This window comes from Apis cerana, linkage group LG4, assembly GCF_029169275.1.
Source record: "Apis cerana isolate GH-2021 linkage group LG4, AcerK_1.0, whole genome shotgun sequence".
Lineage (NCBI taxonomy): Eukaryota > Metazoa > Arthropoda > Insecta > Hymenoptera > Apidae > Apis > Apis cerana.
Window position 1 is genome coordinate 4,746,662 of NC_083855.1, and position 18,642 is coordinate 4,765,303.

General features: G+C 42.5%; 1 protein-coding gene across 8 annotated transcripts in view; it reads right to left on the minus strand.

Moving 5' to 3' along the window:
* LOC107999718 (sestrin-1) overlaps positions 1-18,452 on the minus strand; it is a 150,357-nt gene extending 131,905 nt beyond the window's left edge. For 2 of the 8 annotated variants that reach the window (XM_062073647.1, XM_062073648.1), the window contains exon 1: positions 16,427-17,580. The gene's annotated coding sequence lies outside the window, so the exon portion shown is untranslated. Of the gene's footprint in view, positions 1-9,653; positions 9,766-11,100; positions 11,208-16,426; positions 17,581-18,086 lie in introns of those variants that run through there. The other 6 variants (XM_017059741.3, XM_062073652.1, XM_017059723.3 and 3 more) reach the window with 6 other exon arrangements.
* Positions 18,453-18,642: the final 190 nt, after the last annotated feature.

Sequence of the window (18,642 nt, forward strand, 5' to 3'; positions counted from 1 at the left end):
CAAATTGGCTGATAAATATAAAATATCGATCGGTGTACGTTCGATCGAACGACAGGAAAAAAGAAAAAATATCATTACATTCTCAGAGATTCTCGAAATAATTCTCGCACGCCGAAAATCTTAAAAAGGAATCGGCATTTTCGCGCGAAACCTCTTCTCGCTACCTCTATCGATTCGAGTGCCGGCCGCTTATTGAATTTCAATTTACTCCATGGGTTAATCGTCATCGATCGGCTTAATATCCATCCGAGGCAAAGGTAACACGCTCGGCAACGTAACCTAAGGCTAATAAGGGAAGCACTTCTCCTCGCGGCCGCGGCACAGCCAGCAGATTATCGTCGATCGAACCATTACGCAATGAACAATCGAAAGCTCTGTAACCGGAGTTCTGAACTTCAACCGCGTAATCACCGTCGCATTGTACCGGTTAATTCCTGCACGGATCGTTTGTTACCGTTTACGAGCGATGCAATTCCTTCTTTATCCCTCCCCCTCCCTTCTATCTCGATTCAACAACGATTCACAATCGATCTGTTGTCGTCGCGAATATCGATCCGATTCTGCCTCTCGGCCGGGAACGAGAATCGATCGACGCAGAAAATGAAAAAGAGAGGGGGGGGAGGGAGGAAAGAGAAAAGGAAAATTTTCATGGAAGCGAGTTCGACTCCGCTCGTCGAGGCAGCGAAACGAGACCATTGCTATCGGGGCCATTTACGCAATTAGTCGATGTCAGCCTGCGCCAGTCTTCCTCTCATTGATTGATCGACCCCCGCGGGAGAAGGCCTAGGTCAAGGCCACCGGGGGTCAGGAAATAAGAGAGGTCGCGTGAACGCTTGCAACTTATCGAGAAGGGGAGAGCCGATCGGTGGACTCGCGGAGAGGATAAAAAAGAGAAAGGGGGGTGGAAAGAGGAATTTCTCCGCATTACCGTTCGGATTGGAAGGGGTGCAGTGGCTCGAAATCGAGAAAACGTCCGTTCGATCTACTTCTATTCGTATTCGTCACGCAACAGTTCGACAAAATTTAACGAAAATAGTTCGAAATCTATCGATACCTCTCCCTTCTCCGTTGAGAAATATTCGACTATAACGATATATATCTTTCTTGATATCTTTAGCTTGCGGTTCCTCTCCATTCCTCCCCGATAGATCGAACGCACGAGAATTTTTCTATCCGAGGGAAAATAATTATTACAGCGTGAGAGAGGTATAACTGTGCGGTTACCGTTGATCGATCGACTGAATACCGGACAGGTGAGCGGAAAAAACACGGGAAAGAATGGATTGACAAAGAGTCTTTATAAGCCTGTCTCTTAAGATGCGTTTCCATTTCGCGCGTGAACGGGTCGAGCAGTGGCTATTAAACGAGTAATAAAAAAAAAAAAAAGCTCCCACCGCAAAGAATTCGATCCCACGCACCACGAAACGCGCGTTTTCCTATTGCGCAAAGCGCGGAGAGAACGATCGTTTCTAGCCACGCACAACTCGATAATCCTATCCCCGTTGAAATTCCCCGTCCCCTGGCACAATGCGCCATTCTTCCATTTCTTTTTCCTACTTTTTCCCTTTTTTTCCTTTTCCAATTTCTTCTCTCTCTCTCTCTCTCTCTCTTCTTTCTTCGTCCACGAGATCAATCCGCTCGAGAGTCTTTTCCGCGGACCATCGATCGTCGCACTCGATAACGGCGAACAACAGCCGCCGTTCATCGCCCGGTTGTTCCCGATTTTTAATATCCCGCCAATCTCCCTCGTTTCCTGGAAAATCGATGCTCCCTGCGAAGGAGCATCGTCCGCGGGACAAAATTCACGGAAATCACGTGGATAGAAGAGGAGGGGAAAAAAAAAAAAAATAGAAGAAGAAAAAGGAGAAAAATCGACGGGAGACGGGAGTATAAGAAAATAGAGTCACGCGCGTGTGATATAAACGGTGCGGTGGCCGAGGTTTGCCGGGCATGGAGGAAGAAATAAAGGGGAGGAAGGAGAAGCAAAAAGGGAAAAAAGGGAGTATACGGCGTTTTCAGTCGTTTCTAACATTTCTTCGCGACGATCTCGAGAACGATCTAAATATTTATAATTCCCCAAAGCTTAACTCTTTCCTCTACCTCCTCCCCCCTTTCGCGCCGCTATGAATTATTAATGTCGCGGTCTTGCTACTGTATGCTGGTGCACGTTGCTATGCATTTCTGATACCGTGTACTTTGTCTTGGAGATATAAGGATGGTCAGGGCCTCGCGGATATATGGGCGCGATAAAACGATCGCCTCACGTGCCAGTGGAATTTAATGAAATTTAGATAAATCAGAGCGATCGGGCTCCAAATACACTTTTTCTCCATTAATAGAGATATTATTGAAAATTTTTTCGACCGTACCTCTTGTTTCGTTTCATCTATTAAGAATTGGAATATCGATAATGTCATTTATATTTCCGAGTGGAAAGTTAGCGAAGCTAACTTGGAACGTTAGGTTGGTAACGCAAGTTTCAAACTTTTGGCCAGTCAGAGGATAGGATGATTCACGCGCGATCATAGATTGTTATTTCTACTCTATCTTTAGAGATTAGAAATCGATTTAATCCGTTTGAGAACCGAATTCATCCTCTAATCTAAAATTTTCATCGAAATTATAAAAGGAATTTATTTATCCTTGTTCGATCGACCGTGACACAAAATTCTATCGATCGATCTATCAATTTCAAGCTCGAAGGGGGATCCTCGATAATATATATCTTTTTTACTATCTATCTTGTTATCACGGCGAAGAATTATCTATCGGTTGACCGCGGTGAGGGGATCGCTCGAAGAAAATGCAATTTCTCCGTTCGCATATTTATAAACCTAAACCAGGATCTTCTCTTGCGCTCGGTTCCCTTCCCTGGTCGACCGGGGAATAATCCGATTAACGAAAATTCACGTGCGTGTAATTCACCTCCGTTAAAACGTGGCGGGTTCTAAAAAAAGAAGAGAAGAAAGGAAAAAAGGAGAGGGGGAGATTTTTTTAGGAAATTACCGATCGCGTGATCCCTTCTCGAGGATCCTCGAAACATGGTATCGTGCAAGCTGGATCCCCTCCCCGGATTGTGGGAAAACGTTGGATCCGCGTGGAATATTCCTCGAAACGTTAAATAAGCGATGCCTCCTTATTAACTGCGCGAAACCAATGATGAAACCACGTCTGCATCCTACATCTATCGATGCGCGCTATCCGATCCCTTTGTTACGTAATTCAATGTGTTCAATGGAGGCAGAGGAATGGATGGGTTGCGGTGGCAGGCCGTGCACGGTCAAAGGAGTTCTTCTCTACCGATAATTTTCTGTATAACAAACGCGTATCCAACCGAGAGAGAGGGAGAGAGAGGCTAAATTTACGACAGGCGGAGCCGGTTTACGACCGCTTTAAAAACAGAGGCTAGAGGAAATTACGTTAGCTCGTCCGTGTTCTTGAAATCAGCCCCGATATATACTTCCACCTCCCCCACGAGATGTTCACCTGTGGATACCGTGAACGAGACCGTGCGATCGATTCGGCGATAACCATGTCCTTCCTCTTCCCCCTCCCCCACGACAAAAAGCGAGGCGTTGTTACGTGCCGCTCGCCACCGTGCTTAACGCAAATTGGAAAAGCGCCGCTTACGACCTCGCGACACGCGAGACACCCGCGATAACGCCCTAGCTTCCCGTCCAACCCTTTTTTCCCTGAGAATTAAAATTCTCGGTCGATGGTCCGCAAAATCGATCATCAATCGACTCTGTTCGCCGGGCTTTTTTCCATCTTCTTACAAAGATACGATCTAATCCGTTGCTGTGGAAACATCCGTGCGATTTTTATCTGCTCAAATCGATGAACCTAGAAAAGTGTACAGTTTCACATAAACGTACATCGTCGAAAATTAACTTAACCGTTCGGAGAGACAGCTCGAAAATAATCCGACGTTGTCGAAGGGGGCCGAGTAATTCTTCCTCTATTTATATATATATATCCACGATGTGTTCTGTGTTAAATCTGCGATAAGAAATCTCGGCAATAATTTGCCTAACCATTTCGCTTCGCCTCAACGTTTCATTTTGCCCTCCGCCGTCTACAACCGAGGAAACTTGGAGCTCGATAATTCGAGTTATTTCGTTGTTGTACCGGGGGGATCTCGTGAGCTCCCCGTTTCGAAGAGAGGATCGTGTTCGACCGTATCGTAAATTAAATACACGGGCTCGTTCCATTCCGTGAGTGGCGCGAGGATTATTCGTAAACACGGCGGGGGAATGTCGAAAATAATATAGTCCTTAATATAACCCGCCCATTCCCACTTTTCATTAACCTAAAATTACATTCGCATCCAGCGGCTACTAGATATTCTTGCACGCGATACTTGTTGAACGTTACTCGAGCAGAGAGAGGGGGCAATCGAACCTTATGGATTTAAACGCCATACGGATGACCGTTCGCTTTTTGCACGCGTGCGTAACAACGGTGTAAAATACGCGTCGGCCGCACGGGACCGGCATAACAAGTAAGAGAAACGAGACCTAAAATAATGCGCTTAATATCCCTTCCTTCCATTCCCCGGCTACGCGCCCTCCATTTGGGGCAGAACAGATGTACGATGGTGGCCATTCTAAATTACCGGGGTTTACGCGCAACACTTGTTGAGCATCACACCCCTTCCGCAATTTTCGGATAACTTATCCTTAATTTCCACCGATATTTCGAGATTCCTTCGATTCATTGTCAATCTCGCTTGAACTTAAATTTCCATGTATTCGTATAATTAGAAAATTTAAATTGGAGAGATAGAAGAACAATAAGCTCGAGTCCAGAGAGATGGAGCAAGGGCGGATGCCACGAAACGTCATGGTTATCTTCGTGCAACGACATTGGCCCGTAAATACGCCGCTCTCCATTCCTAGCGTGCAACACACTTGTTGAACGCCTCTCCTTCGAAATTTCACGGATCGAACACAGCCGCTGACCGCTGTCCGACTGTCTGTCCCAACTGGTTGGCTCCGCGGGGGAAAAACGTTGTTGCAGAGCGCACGGCACACAGCGGAGAGATAGATAATAGCGCGATACGCGGTGAGAGGGACGAGGCGGAAACGAGGCTACTCCGAGATAGGCGGGAGTAGAGGGAGGCGGAATACGACCCTGATTGCCAAGGAGAAATCTGCACCGTGATCTCACACGAGGCAGCTAACAAACACCGTGGAATAACCGTGCGTCTTCGTCGAGAGAAGGAAAAGGAGAGGCTCTCGCGTTCGAAACTAGAATTTGTCGTCATTAACGGCGATCTTGATACATCGGCGGCTTTTGATCGTTTTCGTTTCGCAATAAGAGGAATCGTCATCTCGCCTCGCGAGATATATAGGATATATAGGATAATGTTCCCCTGAGCAGCCGCCGTTGTACGACAAGCCGCGTTATCATCGAGCTAACGTAAGATAAGCCTGAGAAAATATTTGCCGACGAAACTAACGAACCCTTTGTCGAAATCAACGTAGCTAAGCGGAGCTACGGTTACGCCTATTGTTTACCGAAGCCAAGATTATCGTCGTGATCCGTTCTTTGTGCAAACTCGTAGGGATAAGTTCTAGTTTAAGTTTAAGTTAAGTCGCCGGTGGTGCGACGGATTAAGGATTTTAGAAAGGGGGGAAAGAATGCGAAAGGCGGATCGAGCTGCTGGATTCAATGTTCCCTTGCGCAGGCCTTGCGCGCGTTAAAAAAGGAGAAAGAGTCAATTATCTGGATGCTTGGAAATTTATTTGTTCGTTGCTTTATAATTCACCTGTTTTGTTCCACGTCGTATTGTATTGGAAATGGGAACGTTGATATAGGAATTACGTTGATTTTACTCGCGATTCACTGGCCACTGTTGTAAAGGAATAAAAGAAGACGTTAAGTAGAACGCAAGATCAGCAAGAGCATACCACGTATCTTAGCGAGCGCGTAAATACGTGTCCAAGTAAAAAGACGAAACGATTCGAGATTATAACGCGCAGGGATACAAAGGATATTAAACTCCGTTTTGTGTAATTTTTCCTCCTATTTTCTGACGATAATAATCGGAATAGGAAATAAGTAACGATAATCGAAGGATTGGTCGTCCGAACCGGATATATATAATATACATGTATAAAAGATAAAAGAAAACTTAATCCATCCAAAGAATCGATAGAGGAGATAAAATCGAAATAAATCCATCCAGCCGGCGTCATTTAATTATAAATAATTATTCGTGACAGCGGCACTACCGCTGTCTCGAACCAGCCTAGTTATATAACATACGTAAATCGTGCCAGAACAGCCGCGATCTTACGACTCGCGAGAGCGTCACTGACCAGTAAGTGGGCGAATAGAGTCATAACACGTATGGACGAGGTGGCGAACGTGCACGGGTACGATGGTTTAGTCACGCATTCGACCGGGCCTCTATCGGGGTCCGTATGGAATCCTTGCGTCTCGCGCAACAGGAACACCTGGCCGTAAGCGTCACGGTTAATTTGCACTTTCTATGAATTTTAATCAGCCCGCGAGCGGGCAAGGATCCGGAGACAATGGCGCGTAGAGACACTCGAAGCGATTATCAACGGTGCCCGATGTTCGATCGTGTATTTCTCGAGGAACAATCCGAGATAACGAGGGGGTATATCTTATTTATTGTACGGGAATTACGATTGCGAGAGTAAAATGATTAATTATGAGATGAGATGAATGATACGTTGAATAAACCAAGTGATCTCTCGTGAGAAATGATTTCCATCGATCGAATGTTTGCCTGATGTTTGCACCGAAAACTTTGTACTTTGTTCAACGGTGTTGCGTTGTAAGTGTATAATTAGAGACAAGACTGTTTGGCAATGATAACGAACGCCAAATGGTACTGTCTGAAAAATATCAGTTTGAAATTAATCGATTAAAATGTTTCAATCGTTTCTTGAATTTTTCGAGCCACTTTAATGCTACGCTGCTCGTTTCATGGAGGAAAATTAATTTTTACGTCTTGCATTACACAAATTGATTAAAATTATTCGCTTAATCGAAGGCAATCAACGAGAATTTTCTTAATTTATTTTTCTCCAGATTATTAATTCCTCGCTAAATCCCTATGATTACAGGGTTTTTTAACAATTCTTTGCATCAACCAGAAAAGGAATGGCCGTTTGCACGATGCGCTTGTTGGCAAAATGTTCTTTCTAGCTTCCAGTATTCATCGTCCACCTTCTAGATTTCAAGTGCAGATTGTACGTGCCCTCAGGGTGTCGTAGTACGCTGCGATTTCTATTAATCCCATCATAAATTTAACCGCTCCTACATACCAAATTCCACACGGCACACCTTTCCTTCCTTTAATTTATTTCTTTTTCACATAATAGCATATTCCCGAGTTATCTCGTATTAATCATTTCACGATTACCGGTTATCGGACTTTGTACAATCAACATCTTGCGATTATTAAAGAGGTATTCGCGTTGTTTTAAACCAATCTTTGTGATATTTTCTCCAAGTAATTCCAACTAATATTAAAAACTCGATTATCTTTGATGAACAAATTCTAACAATTTCATTTCAGATCTTGTCATATTAGCGTTAATAATCGACTCCCTCTTCCTCTTCAAAATTCTCAATAGTGCAACATATTTATTTAAAATTTCGATACAATTCAATACACAAATATATATACTCAAAAATATAAAATCATCGAATCGATTTTAAAATTCAAAATTACAACATGATCGCTCTACTTGCCGAATCCCTTGAATTTTATTACGATCTTAATGCAAGGGAAGGGGCACAAAGACGATACGTGAAGTGTTCGGTGCATGGTGCAACACGCGGGCGTGCATATCAATTCCGCTCGCGCGGAGGAGTCGCCAAGATCTCATGTAAATCATCGAGACAAGATGGCTCCTCCCTATTTGCTTGGCGCAATGTGCACGCAATGTGCACGGAGCGGTAATGCTCGAAGCATGTTTGAAAAGCGAAAACCGGGGACGAGAGATGGGGCGGTGGGAAGGCTAGAGAAGGAGGAGGAGAAGGAGGAGGAGGAGAAGAAGGAGGAGGAGGAGAGAAAGAGAGTGGAGGTGTGTTACACGCGTGAATAGTGCGTTTCGTTGTATAATGCGCGCGCGAGAGGAGAGCGCATCGAGCCGATGCACGAGTTGTGTGTATAAGCCTCGACGTGAATCATGACGAGCAACTAGTTATCGTGGAATCGTAAATAACGAGAGAGGGAATAGAGTTTTATGCTCGGCTAGCGCGACCCGTAACCGGCGAAAATTCATTTTTATTCGTTCATTTCCGCAACGAGACGTACGTGCTTACTGGCCTACAGAGTTGGGAAACGAAGCGGTTGTGGTTTCGAAGATTGTTTTGCGAGATAAATAAAAATAGAGAGGGGGGAGGGAGAGGAAAATCGAATCGAGCAGCGTATCGAGAATTGTTTCGTGGAAGACGAAATATCCACGAGTGTAGTTTGATCTTTAATTACGGTGATTGTAGTTCGATAAGAGATTGTACGAGATTGTAAAATATAAAATATAAAATTGATAATTCAAATTTTATGATTTCTCCCCTCCATTAATCGCATTTTTATCGGTTACGAGAATAAAGTTTCATAATGTTGTATTCAGTTCAAAGCAGGAAATTGACTACCTCAACATTTGTTGTTACGTAAGAAACGTAATTTTAACTAGTTTAAATTAAAGTCATTAATTACGTTGAAATGGCCGCTCTGCAGGAATTTATTTTTTTTTTTCTCTTATGCATTTCGAGAAAAAACTCGAAATGAACACAAAAATGTATTCGTTGTATTAATGAATTTTAAAATATTTTAAAATATACAAAGTATATTTTAAATGTACAACAAAGTTGTTAAGTAATCGCTTTGTTTTTTAAATTTTATCGATGTGACGTAGTTTCTTCGTGATAATACTTTTCCTATGCATAATATACGTATAGCGTGACCGAGATTTTTAAAGATACATTGGATATTGAAACTCGTAATACAAACACAATTACAATCACAATGAATCATCGTGGATAATCAACAGATATTCGATATCATTCTCTTATATTTAGAAAAACACAACACTGAATAAATAAAAGAAAACCGCATTGACAGATCGAGTTAAATTGCAGAAAGATCTGACAACTGTCGCAAATAACAAAGTGATAAAATTTCGAATCGGAGAAATGCGCACGAATCACGTGGAGCTTATTTTTATGATCAAACGCATGACATTTGGAAGGAGAGGTGCATTCGAGGAAACGACATTTCATATCCGCCAATCTAATACTTTTGATACCAAGTTAGAGAGAAAGAGAAAGAGAGAAATCGTCTTTAAAGTAACCTCTCGAAAGAAGTTGCCGTTTTTCTTTGTGCACCGGTGATAGTTAAGCAAGATAGTCCATTACTTTTATTGCACGACCATCTGTGCGTTACCAGAATTACCGTGAACTATTTGTCCTCGTTTGCGACAAAGCACTCCGCTGTTTTTCCGAAACAGCATTATCTCCCTCTCTTTATTCCTCTCGCGAAACACGAAAGGAAGTTATACATCCTTCTCGAAAGGAAACTCGCGTTTCTCAACAATCAAGGGAACGTCGAGAGTCGATCGAACCGCTATTCAGCAATCAAAGCCCGACCGATGATTAAAATCTGAAATTACCGTGACAAACTCGAGGATCCCGATGACGACCATCCATCGGTACAGTCGATGTCCAATTACGCACTGATTTCGCCTACCCTTCTCATTTTCGTACGGCCGTCACCACGTTAACTAACTAACGTTCCTACGGGTTGTGGTAGCTGTGCAACTTTCGAGGGGAGGGGAAGAGAGGGAGAGAGGATCAAACCGCACAGCGAAACCGACCCTCCCCTGCCCAAACTTTGCCCAGACTCCTCGAGACACCCCTTTTTCGCCTAGCCAAGTCAAATCGACCGAACGTGCTCATCGGCCCCTGTAATCGAGACGCGAATCTTCCTATCCCCGGGTTCAAATGGCGAAGCGGCGTTAATAAAGCGGCTGTCTACCGGGGTGTTTAAAATATCGATGATAATCTCTCCAAACTTTTATATTCCGCGCGTGGAAACGAAGGAAGAGGGAAAGAGAACGGTAGAGCGTGGACGATGGACGGGAAAAGGGAGTAAACGCAAAGAGGCGAGGTGATAAGTGCTAAAAGTGCAAATAAGTAAACCGTTAACGACCACGGTTAGCCGTTCCTCGCAAGATTCGCAATAAGTATTTACAGACTCCACCTTAAAACGCGCCACATGGCTACACGCGTACACTTTCTAATTATATAGTATCTTCCCTTCCATCAGCTGTACAGTCGTTGACTGACCGAGAAACTCGCGAGGATAAAAAAAGAAGGCGGAGGCAAAAGTGGAAGAAAACGCGCCTCTTCTCTCGCGGGATGGAACACGGAGGGAGGGAGGGCGCGTGTTCGCCCATTATAAACCGCGACACGATTTATCCGCGCTATTGCAAAACGAGCAAGATCGGGAAGGGAGAGATCGCGCCCGATAAACGAGCCGCGTCGTTTATCCCTTCGAAGAGAAGCGTTTTTCAACGCGATCTTTCCACGATGAATAAAGGGGGGAAAGAGAGAGCAGGATAGTTGGAAGATCCCGCGCACGGAATGAAAGAAACCAAGTTCGGGAAGAAAAGAAAAAGAAAGCGCGCGCGGTACGTGGAGCGCGCACGGGAGAGGGGGGCTGGCTGTATAATAACGCGAAAGTTAGTAGAACGCGGGCTACGAGAGGAAGAAAACACGCACGTTGCGGCGATATGTTTGCAAAAAGGGTGATAGCTGCAGTGTGTGCGTGTGCGGCGCATAGCGCAATAGAAGAGTTGGCACAACGCTGCCCGTGCAACAACCTCGCAGTTCACCGGCTACGCCTGCAGCAGCTTCTGGTCTACGGCGAACGTACACCATGCACTTTCCTATTTTGCGTTGCAGTAGACCGCTTGATTTCGATAACGGTAACGCGAGCCGATCGTTCTCTCAATTTTGTTGGCCACCGGACCGCTCGTGAACACGATCGAGCGGGATCGAGAGGCTTCCAAGTGATCGGGGAGGAGGTCTAACAGCGACCCGACTTTTTCTACTTACGCGCCAGCCGGAATATGCGAAGTGGAATAATCGTATGAGTGGTCGGTCTCGTTTCGAACGAGGAAACACCGAACGAAACGTACCGGTACTCGTAGAAGTTCAAACACCAACTACTCGAGCTAAGACAAGCGGTCGTCTCTTTCGAGATTAAACGCCTACACTAAAAACCACTCGGCGAACAAAACTCTATGCTGGTTGTCGGGGGAAAAAGAAGGTGCATTGTTATCGATGTAGTAACGACGAGAATTCACTTTTAAAAATAACGAGGAAAATCGACTTTACGGATCAAGAAAATTTATTTCAAATCAACGGAGAGTCTTTTTCCCTTTTTCCCTCGGCAAAGAAATCTGTCTTCCCTTCTTTTTACTTACACAAACAATCTGCTCCGTTAATTGTTCGAATCTACTCGCGATGTGCTTGGCCCCATCGCTGCTACTCCCATCGTTACATTATAGACGATATAGTAATCGATAGGAGATCAGTATAGGAGATGGTGGCAAAGGGTTATCCAATAGCCAAGCGAAAAAATGCGATCGTGATTTCGAGAAGAACGGGTTTTCCAGAGTTCCCGATCTCTTCGCTCGCATAACATCGCTCCCGTTCCGCGCATAATGCTCGTATAAACCTATCCTCGAGATGGAGCCGTGAGAAAGGACACGGAAGATCGACGATCGCTTGTAAACATCGAGAAGAGTTGCGGAAATTTTCGCACGACCCTGATATTTTACGAACCGAGTTCTGTACACGTGATCCATACCGCGCCCATGTACCATCCGCATGATTCTTTTCTTCTTTTTCTTTTTTCTCTTTCTTTTCCTCCTCCTCTGAACCGTTGTTCCGTTTCACCGTCGCGAATTTTCCCTCGACTGCGAGAAAATCGCACAAGAGAGGAGAGAGAGAGAGAGAGCCATGAGCTCGTAATACACGTCAGGTCATATATATAGAGAGAGAGAGAGAAAAAAAGAGGCGCACCAGCAAGAGAGGAGCAACGAAGTTGAAGGAAGTTTAACTTCGTTAAGGGCTTAGAGTGAAAGTTTGAGCGACGGTATTTTCAGACTGTCGCGAACACGAATAGAGTAACAAGCTCTATTCCAAGTTCTTGCCATGGGTAAACGTGTCGTGGCAAGATTGCGTATCAACCGGGAGGCACGATTCAAATCTCGCAAAAGTCACAAGTTCGCGACGCTTGCAAAGCGTCTGGTGATCAAAGGTTTCTCCGTATATATTCGACTTATAATACGTCTCGTAACGAATATCGTAAATTATCATGGCCGTCTGGTTGATCGTCAAAATGCCCCGTATAGCTGTTGAAATAAGAATTAAAGCGTAAAGAAGACGAACGAGGAAATATTTCTGGCCTTATTCGCGACAAAGTTTCTCCTTAATTAATATAGATCCAATTTAACTAAATCCCGCGGTTCGAGTATCACGGGAGAGAGACAGAGGGAAGGAAAGAGAGAGGGCACTTAACGCGCAATCTCTTCATCTAAATGAACCCGTGGCACGAAAATTACCCATTGTAATTGAGGCTATTTTTCTTGCACTTCAAAAACCCGTATATAATGGAAAGAAATTCGCACGAGTGAAGACTCTTATGCGACCACCATGTATACGTATACGTCATAAGTACACACGCGTGCACTAAGTGTACGTATGTTTGTGTTTATCCTGAATAATAAAAAAAAAAAGAAAAAAGAAAAAGAAAAGAAAAAAGAAAAAAAAGAACGTGTATTTGCGTGAACAATCGTACACCGACGCGCAAAGAGGAGTCGGCATCGTATACGAGGAATTAAACAATCGACCGATTGTTATCGGGCGTGACGTCTAATAAATATGCAACGGGAATGCATCTATCCGGCGGCCTGCAGAACAAAAACATCGGTGGGTACCCCGGAAATTGTTTAATGGCACCGGTAGAACACGGACACGCCGGCAGTCTCCGAAAATTTCTACCTCGCGATTTAAAAGAGTCTAATTTCACAGCAAACAATCAGTTTAACGTTTATTAACGCTCGCCCCCTTGTCCTTTCTATCGATCGGTTCAATTGACCGCGATTGTAAACTTATTAAAAAGAGAAAAATGTCAATGTCAAGGCTTATAATCTTTCCTCGTCTTTTTGTTTTTCTCCTTTTCTCTATCGTTTCTTTTTTTTTTTTTTGCTCGTTAAAACAAGGAACAACGAACAAACGGCGTTTCTTTTAATGACCTTTTCCACAGTGGCAAAACGTGGCCGACACGTGATTAAAAAGATACGCGCGTGTAGTTTCGAAAAAGGTACGTGCAACTAAAAAGAGAAAAAAATTGTTTTTATCAATTTAAATCTCGAAATCGTAATCATTTAAAGACATCGTTATTACTCAATGATACTTATAAGATGAATATAGAATAATTGTTTTTTTTAGATTCGAATTACCAAAGTTGTTTCAAGATTAAATTTCTTTTTCTACATCACGATTTTATTTTACACGATCACAAGAAGATATATGCAACGATGCGATCTTTTTCTTAAGCTGCTATTTACTTACTTCTTTTATCGTTCATTCTTTACTCGTTTTTCAATCAAATCGATTAATTGAAACGAACATTTTGAAGAATGCAACGAGAGAAAGAGAGAGAGAGAGAGAGAGAAATAAGGTACCAATTTGAATAATTCTCGTCAGATTTTAGTCAGGTAATTTCGCGATCCTTGGGCTGCCTCGATTTCGATTAAGCCAGTTAATCGAGGTTCCGACGTAATTCGCATCCACGTGTTCTCAGCGGGAGAAAAGAGAATCAAATGAGCCGAACGAGCGCCCATAGATCCTTCTTTAGGCTTTACGAGAGCATCGAACGGAACGCGTTTTCGCGTTCAAAGACGCGAGACCGATCATTGTTCAAACGGAACGAAATATCCAAGGGATGGACAGGAATCGGAAACGAGCGTGGCGAGCTTCCGACCAGCGAAAAATAGTCTTTATCAGAGAAACTCGAACGAGATGAATTCGGTTGGAACGGGTTTTATTCGCGTTACAACCGAGAATAATCGCGGTTATACTACGATGATATCTTTTCGTGTGTATCATCAATTTGTACGAGCTAGAACAGATCTAGTTCAATGACCATAAATTTTATTTATCGAAAATCCATCGAATGTTCCTGAAGCCAACGATCAACCAAAACACGATCTCCACTTGACATGATTTTAACGCCACCTGGGACCGTACTTATAAAAGGATCACGATTTATATCTCGAGCAAACCTAACCTCTAATTCGAAACTTTATCAACGATCCAATGGAAAGAAATATTCAGGAATTCTGTTAAATTGGTTTCTCGGAATTCGAAGAAAACAGAAAAATATCATATAGATCAATTTGAAAAATTGATTAGTTCATGCACAAGATATTTCATAAAATTTTTAAAATCTATTTCTTCCGAAATTACGCGTTATCGTATCGCAATACTTCCATTTTATCGCTCAAATAACTTCATTGTATCATTATGTAAAACACAAATTTAAAAACACAAATAAAAAAAAGAAATGCTTGAAAATTTTATAGATCGAACTGATCGAACGATAAAAAAAATTTCTCGAAATAACGATCGCGAGCGTGAATAAATCTCGTTGCCGACTATACGTGATATCGAATCTCAACTACGTCGAGAATGATGGAAGCTCAAAGGCTTAACCCGACCGTAATAATTTAGCAACGAGGAACGCGAGAACGTTGCCTTGAATTGAGAAACACTGGAGTTAGTACGGCCACTCGCAGACAGCGAGGCGCACAAGAGGCGTTCGCGCAATAGTATGTCATTCGAGATTGAATAATCGCGTTTCACTATTCGAAAAGCGCAATCGATATCGCTTCGTGGGTCCGCGAGCTTGATAACGGATAACACGATCGATACCAGTTCTCGAATGAACACGAGTTTCCCTCTATCGGTAATATCGAACTAGAAATCGATTAACCGTCCGATCGAAAGGATTCGAGATTGAATCGATTCGTGTTCGATTAATCGAGAAATAGAAAAACTCGCAATCGAGTTATACGCGTCTGTATCAACGTTTTGTGCACTAAAGATAAAAATAAAGACGACTACGAACGACAAAAACTTTCTCGCGAATAGATCCCTCGCGAATAAAATGGACGAGCATATTGTCTCGAATCTCAACTCGAAGAACAATTCCACCTCGCTCTCTCTCTCTCTCTCTCTCTTCTATTCACTTTTTTCCACGATTCTCTGCGTCATAAATACCGACAGCGTGACCATTTGCTTTGAATCGATAAATTCGATCGATTGGATTTGAGCAAATGTCCATTGAACGCCAAAAATACTATAATTTCCAAGGGAATAGTCGTACCAGTTGCATGAAAAGCGACAAGAATGCGACAATGCAAGAATGCGACGTCGACAATCGCGTGTCTACAATGGCAAGGTTACAATTTCGAATCATTAAATTTATAGAGAACTGCAATTTCACCAGTCGTACCGATGCTTTTCGATACTTTCACAATGAATAATCGTTTTTTGTTGAATATTGTGGCAATATTTTCATAACACAATATTCTTTTATTTATAAGAGATAAGAAGAAATTCAAATGAAATTTTTGGAAACAAATGATGAATGATTTTGTAGAATGAATTAAATATAACAGAGATAAACGAATTGCATGGGAATATTCATTATTTGGTATTATTTGATCCTTTAATTATTTTGAACAATGCACAGGATATATCGCATAATTACATTACAGTTTACCACCAATTATCATCGCATTGTTCCACGGGCTTCGCATTATCAGACTTACTACGTTCGCAATTAACCGGCTCGTCGTCCAATTGGTTTAAAACGATAAACACGATACCGTACGATCTTGTAACCCCGCCACGCTATATATAAATGAGAATTTTATTACAATGAGACAAGAATTCGTCGATAAAAAAACGGTAACAGTCACACATGGTTCATTAGCCAATCATGCACAATAAGAAATAGCGAAGCCCTATCCGTAGGCCAGGTGACTCACGCTGCGTACCGAGCACGCGAGACCCGATTGCTTTTAAATAGCGATGCATATTATATGCGAGGAAGGTCCACGCGCGCCAACCGATAAATTATGGCCTTCTATAGCTTGCATGTTAAACGCGAATGAACATTTGCAAATTGCAAATGTGAAACTTTTTTCCTTTTTTCCTCGTTTTCCTTTTTTCTTTTTTTTTCTTTTTTTTTTTTTTTTTATTCTAGAAAAAGTTCCAATTCCAAGCTTGTATGAAACTTTCTTCGCGAATAATTCATCGCAACCACTTTATATCCCGTAATATTCTATATAGGAAAGAAACTTACTTCGATGCACGACGAAATTTAGAACTGTATGAAAAAGAACGAGAGACACTACACATTATTATCTCAAGAATCAAAAAGAAAACACTACTTTTGAACGATTGACGTCGACCTGTATAATTCGCTGAATCGAATTCGTTCGTGCGAACGACATCGATTGATTATTCTTCGCAGCAATGCTTAGATCACACGATCCACGAAATATGATTTTAAGAAAAAATAACGATACACCCTCGAAAAATCGCGCGCGTTGCACCGTATCGTGTCACCTTGAGACATAAGCCAGTATCGTGGTGCCGCGGAGAGTGCGCGGGTTGAATGTGCCACGAAGAAGAGACGCACAAAAGAAACGGTTCGGAACTGGTTCGGCGAAGTCGAGCGTTCTCGGGTGCGCACGACGTACACCACGAACAATACGATTTTCTAGGAGGAAACGGTGCAGAAGAAGCCAGGAGAGGAGGCGATGAAGGAGAGGGAGAAGGAGGAAGAGGAGGTGAAGGAGGAGAAGAGAGAACAGCAAGGAGGGTCGCGGAGCACGTGAAAGGCGATTTAAAGGGAAAAAGAAGGAGGTGGCCTTTAAAAAAAAAAGAAGGAACATGGCGAACCGGTCGCAGCCTCCATTCGTCAGCTGGGAGCTCAGCTGCAGCCGGGCGCGGTGACCTCGACGGAGCTTCACGGAAAACCGAGTCAATTTGCAAGCAATAACGGTGTCATGCCGCGCGTCGTTTTCATTGGTGATTTAACGCATTTTTATAGATTCAGCAATCACACTGACATTTCTTCATTTCTTTTTTTCGAATGAAAAACACACACATTGATATACCGGCGAGTTTCTTTCAATCAAGAGACAACGACGTTTTACGAAAACGCGGTCATTGGTTGCTTTACAGGTGATCGAAAGTACCCGACCGACTGACAGTTCAACGACATTCGTCTTTACCACTGCATGGGAAACGTGTTTCCATTTAGAAACATCGTATAAACGTTTCTATCGATATCGATCACTTTAGATCCGAGAAATTTCAAATTCGATGAACCGTATGATTATCCTGATTCCTTCAAACGACTTTTATCACTTAATTATTCAAACACTCGATTTGTTTGTGTTTACCCGAATCTTTCATTCATCACTCCCGATTTCAAAGTACACTTAAAAAAAAAATATACAGAAACATATACATATATATATTCCATCTTTAAAATCGAATTGACGAAATATCTATTAATATATTCAAAATATAGATGATAACTAAAAATTTTTGGATCATTGACAATTTGTATATTAAAATCGAAATCGAATAAACAATTGAAATAAATAAAAGACATTCGCGGACTGTCACAATTAAAGGTAAAAGAGGTTACAGAATAAGATCGGAGCACCTTTCGGTATTGTAGGAAAACTACGTATTTAAGCAAAGTAAAAATCTTGAGGAGATATCGCGTTAGAAAGAAATAATTTAAACGAAAAATGAAAGTAAAGAAAAAAAATTATAATTTTTAAAAGAAACACGGTAAACCGGTCGGTGCGTCCGTTCATCAGCTGAGAGCCCAGCTGAACCCAGCGGCCGCTGTAACCTCAACCTTTCTAATAAGCTGTATTTCATGAAAAACAATTAATCCTTGATGTCCGCAAGTCCTGCAGATAAAGATAAAGCTAAAATACCTGACATTCAACTTTCATCTATAGGCGAATGATGAAACGCACGAAAACACTGGATTTTTGGAGATAAAACTTTTTGAAAGCCCACTCACAATGGAATCTTCCAGTAGACTGGCCGAGCCGGCAAGCCGTTCTCTTTTGCGTGCACACCCACCGTTTCGCGCACTGTCTCACGTTTTACACCGTTAATCTTTCTTTCATGAATCGTTTCGACTTTTAAAACAGCGGAAGGCTTCACGAAAAGGTTTAGCCGTCGTTTCGATCCGTTATAAAGTGCTTATTTGCAGCAGAAACGCGGCGGTATGCATACCGCTGACAGTTCGAGCTGTCACTTTTTGACGACCGCATACGTGTCGCCATCTGATGTCACTGTCATGAAACAATATGTAATTTGAAAGAACCGCGCTTGGATCACTTAGCAACAAGATCAATAGACTAAATTATAGCAAGTCTCGTAGTAACAATGTATCTCTAATGATTTTATTTATTATTTAATAAAAAATAAAAATAAGTGAATATAAAATTTCATTTTAATATTCTTAGCGTTTTCTTCAAACGT